The 8,486-nt window shown below is 47.3% G+C and overlaps 1 pseudogene; it reads right to left on the reverse strand.

The window, feature by feature from the left end:
- Positions 1–8,486, reverse strand: part of LOC107123815 — a 135,287-nt pseudogene that overhangs the window by 18,530 nt on the left and 108,271 nt on the right.

Here is an 8,486-nt window from a genome sequence, read left to right on the forward strand (position 1 = left end):
GAGCGGGAAAATATGGACACACCCCAGGGGCGGAGCCCGGCAGATAAAGGCTTTGGCTCCTGAGGGGGGAGTTCGGTCTTCAGCCTGGTCTTCAGCCTTTGACTCAGAGTGGACGGCAGCTTCAAGGGAGTGTACAGGTGGGGGCTCCTGTTGCCTCAAACTCCAGGGCATCCAGGTCACTATAAACCGTGGTGGACAGCCAGGAGGGCAACAGTACCAGTGACCAGTCCAGTGAAGGGCTGGGGTCTCTCCACAACCTCCAGAGATAGAGATGGGTGTGAAGGGGACAGAGGATTGGCATTTTAAATCGTATTTATTTTCTGCCCAGGTTGTGTTAATGTGCCCAGGTTGTGCTAATGTCCAGCCTACCTGAGGGACCGCCTTTCCCCGTACGTTCCCCCAAGAGCACTACGGTCAGGGGCCCTAAATTTGTTGGTTATCCCGGGCCCCAAGGACACCAAACTAGCTGCAACCAGAGCCAGGGCTTTTTCGGTGGTGGTTCCTACCTGGTGGAATGAGCTCCCGGGGGAGATCCGGGCCCTGCGGGACCTTGTGCAGTTCCGCAGGGCCTGCAAGACGGAGCTCTTCCGCCAGGCCTTTGAGTAGGAGCTGCTGCCCCTACTATACCATCACCGTCAAGGTTTGACGAGGCCCTGAGGAAACATCTGAAATACCTGGATCTAAGCCGTTCTCCTGTGGCTGCAAACATCATTGGAAATATCACTGGAACTACATTGATGCCATCTTTGGACCTATAACATTGGACGTTTGAGCACCGGTGTTTTAAGTATTGGATGTTTTAAATCGTATTATTATGTTTTAAATTACTATGTATGTTATGTCTTTTAATTATGGCATGGTTTACCTTGCCCTTGTTAGCCGCCCTGAGCCCACTGGGGAGGGCGGGGTATAAATGCGATAAATAAATAAATAAATAAAAGTAATGTGCTTGTGTTTATTTTCTGCGCGTAACTTGTACATAGTAAAAATAAACCTTTTTGAGTTAAATAAGACCTGGTGTGCCTTGACCACCTAGTCTTCCCCACTCAGGACATTACCAGGGGCAAAGGGAGGTTAGGGAACTCAAACGGGCCCAAATCGGAGGGGCTGCCAACTCTCCAGGGGGCGCCCAAAGAGTGTGGTATTAACTTCCCACGGTTGGGGAATCAGCCAGAGGGGTCTCACTGTCCCTCTAGGAAGGTGGTGTAAATCCAGTTAGTGGTGGCAGTGTGTAATGAAGGGAAATAGCCCCACCAGGCAGGGTGGGAAGGCAAAAACGGGCTTGCGAGCCACAGAACGGCTGCTCAGTCTCCCAGGGCTGAAGGCGGGGCCCCGTTTCACCACAGGGTGTATGTGTTTCTTTGTGGAAGGTCAGGTCTTTAAGTGGCAATGAAGTGCAAAAAAAAAGTGATCTGCGTGAGACTTGAGATTTAGAGGAGAGTGGATTGGTGTGGATGAATGACAAGGAGATGGTGGGAGAAAAAGGCTGATTTAGGAGGTCTGGTCATCAACAGGTGGCTGGTGAATCTGTGGAGGGTTCATGATTTTTGTGGTGGATTGAGGAAGTATTGAGGGCAGTGGCTCCAGTTCCTTGGAGACTTTATATTCGAGAGCCAGTTTGGTGTAGTGGTTAAGTGTGCGGACTCTAATCTGGGAGGACCGGGTTTGATTCCCCACTCCTCCACTTGCACCTGCTGATGTGACCTTGGGTCAGTCACAAGCTCTGGCACAGCTGTCCTTGAAAAAGAGCAGTTTGTGTCAGAGTTCTTTCAGCCCCACCCACCTCACAGGGTGTCTGTTGTGGGGAGGGGAAGGGAAAGGAGTTTGTGAGCCGCTCTGAGACTCCTTTGGGTAGTGAAGGGCGGGGTATAAATTCAATCTCTTCTTCTTTTACCTCACAGGGTGTCTGTTGTGGGGAGGGGAAGGGAAAGGAGTTTGTAAGCCGCTCTGAGACGCCAAGTGAAGGGCGGGGTATAAATCCAATCTCCTCCTCCTCCGTGTACATTTTGGGGTGGACCTCTTTAAGTGGGAAAGAAATCCCACCACCAAAATGCTTCCAGGCCTACAGAGAAAAAGGTTCCTGATCTAGTGTAGTGAGGAAGTGTATATTTGGAGAGGGAAGAGGTGCCAGGGTGGTGGTGGGGAGATGGACAGAAAAGGTTCTCTAAGGTGGGTGGCGTACTCAAGGCCTAGTGATCCAGTACAGTTGACAGAATGGGACATTCACACTGCTCTGCAACGACCAATGAAAAGATGCCAAAAATTGCAGGTAGGTGGAGGAAAGGTATGATGCTGTATTGAAGGATAAGCTTTCTAAAGTTAGCATTAGCAAATTTTAGCATTTGGAGGTCCAAATTACCCCCAAATTAAGGCTTTTGCTTCTAAAATTCTGTCAATGTTTGGGACAACTTATGGCTGTGAAATCTTTTCTGTAATAAATGTCCAAAAATCAAAAGTACATTCTCAGCTTACAGATACACACCTAAACAGCATACTCGAGATTGCTACAGAACAGACATTCACTCCAGATTTTGATGCAATAATTCAGAGCAAGAGGTGTCAGTTATTAAAGACTGTTAAATAAAGGAAATACTCTTAATGTTTTAAGCATGTTAGTATTTTGAGTAAAAAATCATATCATTAATTGGGTTTGCCCATGTCCTTTCTAAAGTTTTGTATCTCTGGTACATGGCATTACATTTTATAGCATATGTGGCCCTGTCCGACAAAGTGACATTTATGTCAGATCCAGCCCTCGTAACAAATTAGTTACATTGCTTCTCTTTGTGTGGGTTCTCTGATGCAGTTGAAGAGCATCACTCCAACTGAATCTCCTCGTACACTCGGAACATTCAAAAAGCTTCTCCCCTTTGTGGTTTCTTTGATGCTGTTGAAGATGGCCACGCTGACTGAATCTCTTTTCACACTCTGAGCATTCAAAAGGTTTCTCCCCTGTATATGTTTTTTGATGCTTTTGAAGATTGGAACTCTGATTGAATTTCTTTCCACATTCTAAGTATTCAAAAGGTTTCTCCCCTGTGTGGTTTCTTTGATGATGTTGAAGACTGCCACGCTGACTGAATCTCTTCCCACACACTGAGCATTCAAAGGGCTTGTCCCCTTAGTGGGTTGTTAGGTGACTTTGAAGAGCACCTCTGTGACTGAGTCTCTTCCCACACTTTAAGCATTCAAAGGCTTCTCCACAATGTGGGTTTTCCGATGATTCTGGAGCGCGTCAATCTGACTGAATCGCTTTGCACACTCAGAGCATTCAAAAGGTTTGTCCTCTGTGTGGGTTCTTAGGTGGTGTTGCAGATTGCTATGCTGACTGGATCTCTTCCCACACTCTGTGAATTCAAAGGGGTTCTCTGCTGTGTGAGTTCTTAGGTGCTGTTGAAGAGTGGCACTCTGACTGAATCTTTTTTCACACACTGCACATTCAAAAGGTTTCTCCCCTGTGTGGATTCTTTGATGCTGCTGAAGAGCACCCCTCAACCTGAATCTCTTTCCACATTCTGTGCATTCAAAAGGTTTGTCCCCTGTGTGGGTTCGTAGGTGCTGTTGCAGATTGCTACGCTGACTGAATCTCTTTCCGCACTCTGTGCATGGAAAAGGTGTCTCCCCTGTGTGGATTCTTTGATGCTGTAGAAGATGGCTACTCCTACTGAATTTCATTTCACACTCTGAGCATTCAAAAGGTTTTTCCCCTGTGTGAGTTCTTTGATGCTGTTGAAGATGGCCACTGTGACTGAATCTCTTTCCACACTCTGAGCATTCAAAGGGCTTCTCTGCTGTGTGGGTTTTTAGGTGCTGTTGAAGAGTACCACTGTGACTGAATCTCTTTCCACACACTGAGCATTTAAAAGGTTTCTCCCCTGTGTGGGTTCTTAGATGACTCTGAAGATAGCCACTGTGACTAAACCTCTTCCCACACTCTGAGCATTCAAAAGGCTTCTCCCCTGTGTGGATTCTTTCATGCTGTTGCAGATTGCTACGCTGGCTGAATCTCTTTCCACACTCTGAGCATTCAAAAGGTTTCTCCCCTCTGTGAATCCTTTGGTGAACAAGGAGCTGTGATTTGTATCTGAAGTACTTTCCACACTGAAAGCACTTATGTGCTTTCATTATATTGTATTCTGAAGAATGTATATTATCCTTTCCTCCATCAGAGAACGCTATTCCAGTCTCTGAGCAGATAAACAGCGTCTCTCCTAAGTGAATTCTTTGGTGTTGAACAAGGTCTGATTTCTCTGAGAAGCTCTTGTTACAGTCTGAGCTGATATAAGGTTTATCTCCTGTATGTGTTCTTTGATGTCTAAGGAGCTCCGCTCTGCAAATCATGGTCTTTCCACACTCCAGGGACGGATGGGTCTTCTTTCCAGCATGCATTTGTAAATGGGTATTACGTTGGGTTTGATCTGAGAAGTTCGTTCCACAGTCCAATAACTTGTCTGTTTCCTCTACCATGTGAATTACTTCATGGAAATCCCCCTCTTGGCAAGGAATGGGATCATCCTTCTTCTTAGCCATGTGGCTGCCTTTCTGCCTCTTATGGCCAACTTGATTGTTGAAGTTTCCCCTCGTGTCTTCATTCCTCCCTTCAGCTGGCGATAGCTGATGCAGTTCCTCATCTTCCTCATTCCTCTGGTCATCTCCTGCTGGAATAAGGAGAGAAAGCCTATTAGAATCCACACAGAGAGGCCTGATCTGCACCTGAAGTTTCATCCACACTCCAAATACTTCAGTGGCTTCTTCCTGCGGTTACACTGCCACATGTTTTATTAGTCAGATAATAATATACACTGCCACATATTTTGCTAGTCTTTAAGGTGCTACTGGACTCTTGCTCTTTTAAACTGATACACTTTCAAAGTACATTAAGCCTCCTGTATCAGATATGCCTGATTTCATCTCTGACCATTTATATGACTCCCCACCCGTGTGACTTCTGTTATGTGAAGCAAGAGCTCTTTTCCTACTAAAGCGGTTTCCGCACTTCAGGCAATTATATCGTTTCTCTCCCAAGGGAATGTGTGTCTGCAAAATGACATTAATTCTCTGACTCAAGGCTACACTTTCATTTTCATTTACCCAAGAGTGGATTCTCTGATGGAGATGGAGGTCTTTGTTCCTTCATTTATGACTGACCTTGGACTGGGATTTCACAGAAACCACCTCCTTGGCAAGGAATGGGCTTATCCCTCCTGTTACCTGTGTGGCTTTCCTCCTGCTTGTGTGGCCCATTATCTCCAAAGTTTCCTTCGGCATCTTCATTCTTGGCTTTTTCCAAAGAGAACCCCTGGAATCCCCCAACTGTCTCCTCCACATCTGCTGCTGGAATACAGAAAGCATTTCAATCAGCACCCAGGCAAGAAGCCAAGGCACCAGTCAGGCACTGCTCATGAATGGGTGTGCATTTCTACGATCAGAACTTCTTTCCTCCCACACTGAGCTGCTGGTCACACCTTATCCCTGCCAGGCCCTCCCGTAGAGCCGTTTTTATATTCTGCCTATCCCCAAAACTCCCTGTATGTACTTTTTAAATAACTGGCAAGGAAGGACTCCCCTACTGTTCCCGTGCAGCTCTTTTGATTCTCTGCTCTTGCTGATTACATACAAGACGTTATCGAGGCATCCGGTCCTGCAGCTGCACTGAGTTTCCTTCCCGTTGTGAACAGAGTCAGGAGGAGCTGATTTTCAGCCTCCCCAAAATACATGTTTGCTATAGGGCAGTGAGAAGCCAGGACCTCATGAAGTCAATCCCACAGTTCAAAGGGGACCCCTATGGTTTTTGGAAAACACACCAGTTCTCAGAGGAGCAGGTAATGACCGATGGGAAAACCAACCTTGCAGTGTAGTGCCACCTTTCGCAAGCTCAGAGCCATTTTCTTGTTATTTCTAAGCCATTTTCGGGGCTTTAGCCAGGTGTCTACTGGCTAATGAACAGCCAAGTCTGAATCATGCAGGCATTTCTGCCTTTCCTAGAAGCACAGAGTCAGCCTGGAAAGAATCTACCTTACTGTCAGCAAGAAATAGCCAGAAGATGAGCTTATCAGGCCTCAAGGTCATTAACTCGATGCAGGAGAGTAAGGCCCTCGGGAAGCCCGTCCCGGAGGAACACACAGTGCCGAAAAGTCCAGATGACCCTAGTCTGCCCTGTTCCATCCTCCCAAAACACCTGCAACATGCAGGGACCATGCAGTGAGCATGCAGATATGCACATGTTCAGCATAACCAGGGTGATGTAATGTAAATGTGGGGAAGTTAGTGTGGCAGATCCTTACAGGAGCACAGGGATTTCATCTTTGCCAATCCTCTTCCCTGGGGACAGGGCGACACAGTGCTAGCCCGCCTGGGAGAAACCCGGCCATCGGGGTGTGCTGATTGGACACATATACCTGGCTTTTCTGTGTTCGTGTGTTTTTCTGTGGCAGACGCTTTCCTGCCTCAAGGGGCTGGAAGGGACTTAAGCCTCTGGGAAGGAGTTGGTCACTCGCCTCTTGGGGAGACGGGAGGTGGCCACGGCACTTTCTCTATCCTGTCATCAATTCCTCATCAAAGGCTATTCAAATCCATTCCTCATCAAAGGCTCCTAATTAAGCTCAAAAATCATGGGATAAAAGGACAAGTCCTTTTACGGATCAAAAACTGGCTAATTAATAGAAAACAGAGAGTATAAATGGGCAATTCTCTAAGTGGAGGGAGGTAAGCAGTGGGGTACCGCAGGTCCACTGCTTTTTAACTTGTTCATTAATGATTTGGAGTTGGGAGTAAGCAGTGAAGTGGCTAAATTTGCGGATGATACGAAGTTGTTCAGGGTGGTGAAAACCAGTGAGGATTGTGAGGCACTCCAAAGGGGTCTGTCAAGGATGGGCAAGTGGGCGTCAACATGGCAAATGGGGTTCAATGTGGCCAAGTGCAAGGTGATGCACACTGGAGCCAAAAATCCTAAATATAAATACAAGTTGATGGGGTCTGAACTGGCAGAGACTGATCAAGAGAGAGATCTTGGAGTTGTAGTAGATAACTCACTGAAAATGTCGAGACATTGTGTGACTGCAATAAAGAAGGCCAATGCTATGCTGGGGTTTATTAGGAAGGGTATTGAAAACAGATCAGCCAATATCATAATGCCCCTATATAAATCAATGGTGCAACCTCATCTGGAATACTGTGTGCAATTCTGGTCACCACACCTTAAAAAGGATATTATAGCTTTGGAAAAAGTGCAGAAAAGGGCAACTCGAATGATAAAAGGGTTGGAACACTTTCCGTATGAGGAAAGGTTAAAGCGCTTAGGGCTCTTTCGCTTGGAGAAACGATAACTGAGGGGAGATATGATTGAGGTTTATAAGATTATGCATGGGATAGAGCAGGTAGAGAAAGAGGTACTTTTCTCCCTTTTTCATAATACAAGAACTCGTGGGCACTCCATGAAATTGCTGAGCAATCGGGTTAGAACGGATAAAAGGAAGTACTTCTTCACCCAAAGAGTGATTAACACATGGAATTCACTGCCACAGGAAGTGGTGGCAGCTACAAGCATGGACAGTTTCAAAAGGGAATTAGATAAGCATATGGAGCAGAGGTCCATCAGTGGCTATTAGCCACAAGGTATAGATAGGGGCTCTGGGGCAAGTGATGCTCTGTCTTCTTGGTGCTTGGGGGGGGGGTCAACAGTGGGAGGGCTTCTAATGTCCTGGCCCCACTGGTGGACCTCCTGATGGCACCTGGTATTTCTGACCACTGTGTGACACAGAGTGTTGGACTGGATGGGCCTTTGGCCTGATCCAACATTGGCGTCTCTTATGTTCTTATGAGCTACACAGACCCTCCTTAAGACTGTGTCTGTAGCTTCTCTACTGATCGCTTTCCCACACCGCCCGATTCATGGCTACTCTTGTTAGCCCCTATCTTTATTTTCCCTCACCACGCCCTGCAACGTTTTCTTGTATACAGGAACCTCCTCCCTCACTTTCACTTACCCTCGCCTACTAGTCTTTGCATTTCGACATGCACACCCTCCCGAGAATCCGCATGATTTCCCCAATTCTCTGCAAGGAGAGGCTTGCCAAAGTAAGGGGAAAGGGAGTGGGCTGGGAACGAAGCTCCCATTTCGGAGCCTCTCTAGAAACAGAGCTTGGTGCATTTAACCCCTTCCGACCTCTCCTGGGAAAGCAGGGGGAAGAGGGGAAATGACCGCATCTGAGAAGTGCGGGTTTAATTGTCACAAATGCTCCGTGCCTTTCTCCGGGTCAGGACGAGAAAGCTTTCTTCATCATCACCATGCCCTTCGCTTCATCCCTCGGATGGGAGAGGCTGCCCAGCTGGATTTCTGCCTGCCATGTTGCAGGAGGGGAGGGGAGGGGGCAGCTGCTCCTTTGTGGCCAGGAAGTCCCACAGGCTTCAAGGGGCTGAGAAAGCACGGGGCTGCCCTCTTGCAGGCTGATTCCCTTCTGTGTTTACTTGCAAGGAAGCCCCGGGGG

This window comes from Gekko japonicus, unplaced genomic scaffold (assembly GCF_001447785.1).
Source record: "Gekko japonicus isolate JY-2015 unplaced genomic scaffold, Gekko_japonicus_V1.1 scaffold712, whole genome shotgun sequence".
Classification (NCBI taxonomy): domain Eukaryota; kingdom Metazoa; phylum Chordata; class Lepidosauria; order Squamata; family Gekkonidae; genus Gekko; species Gekko japonicus.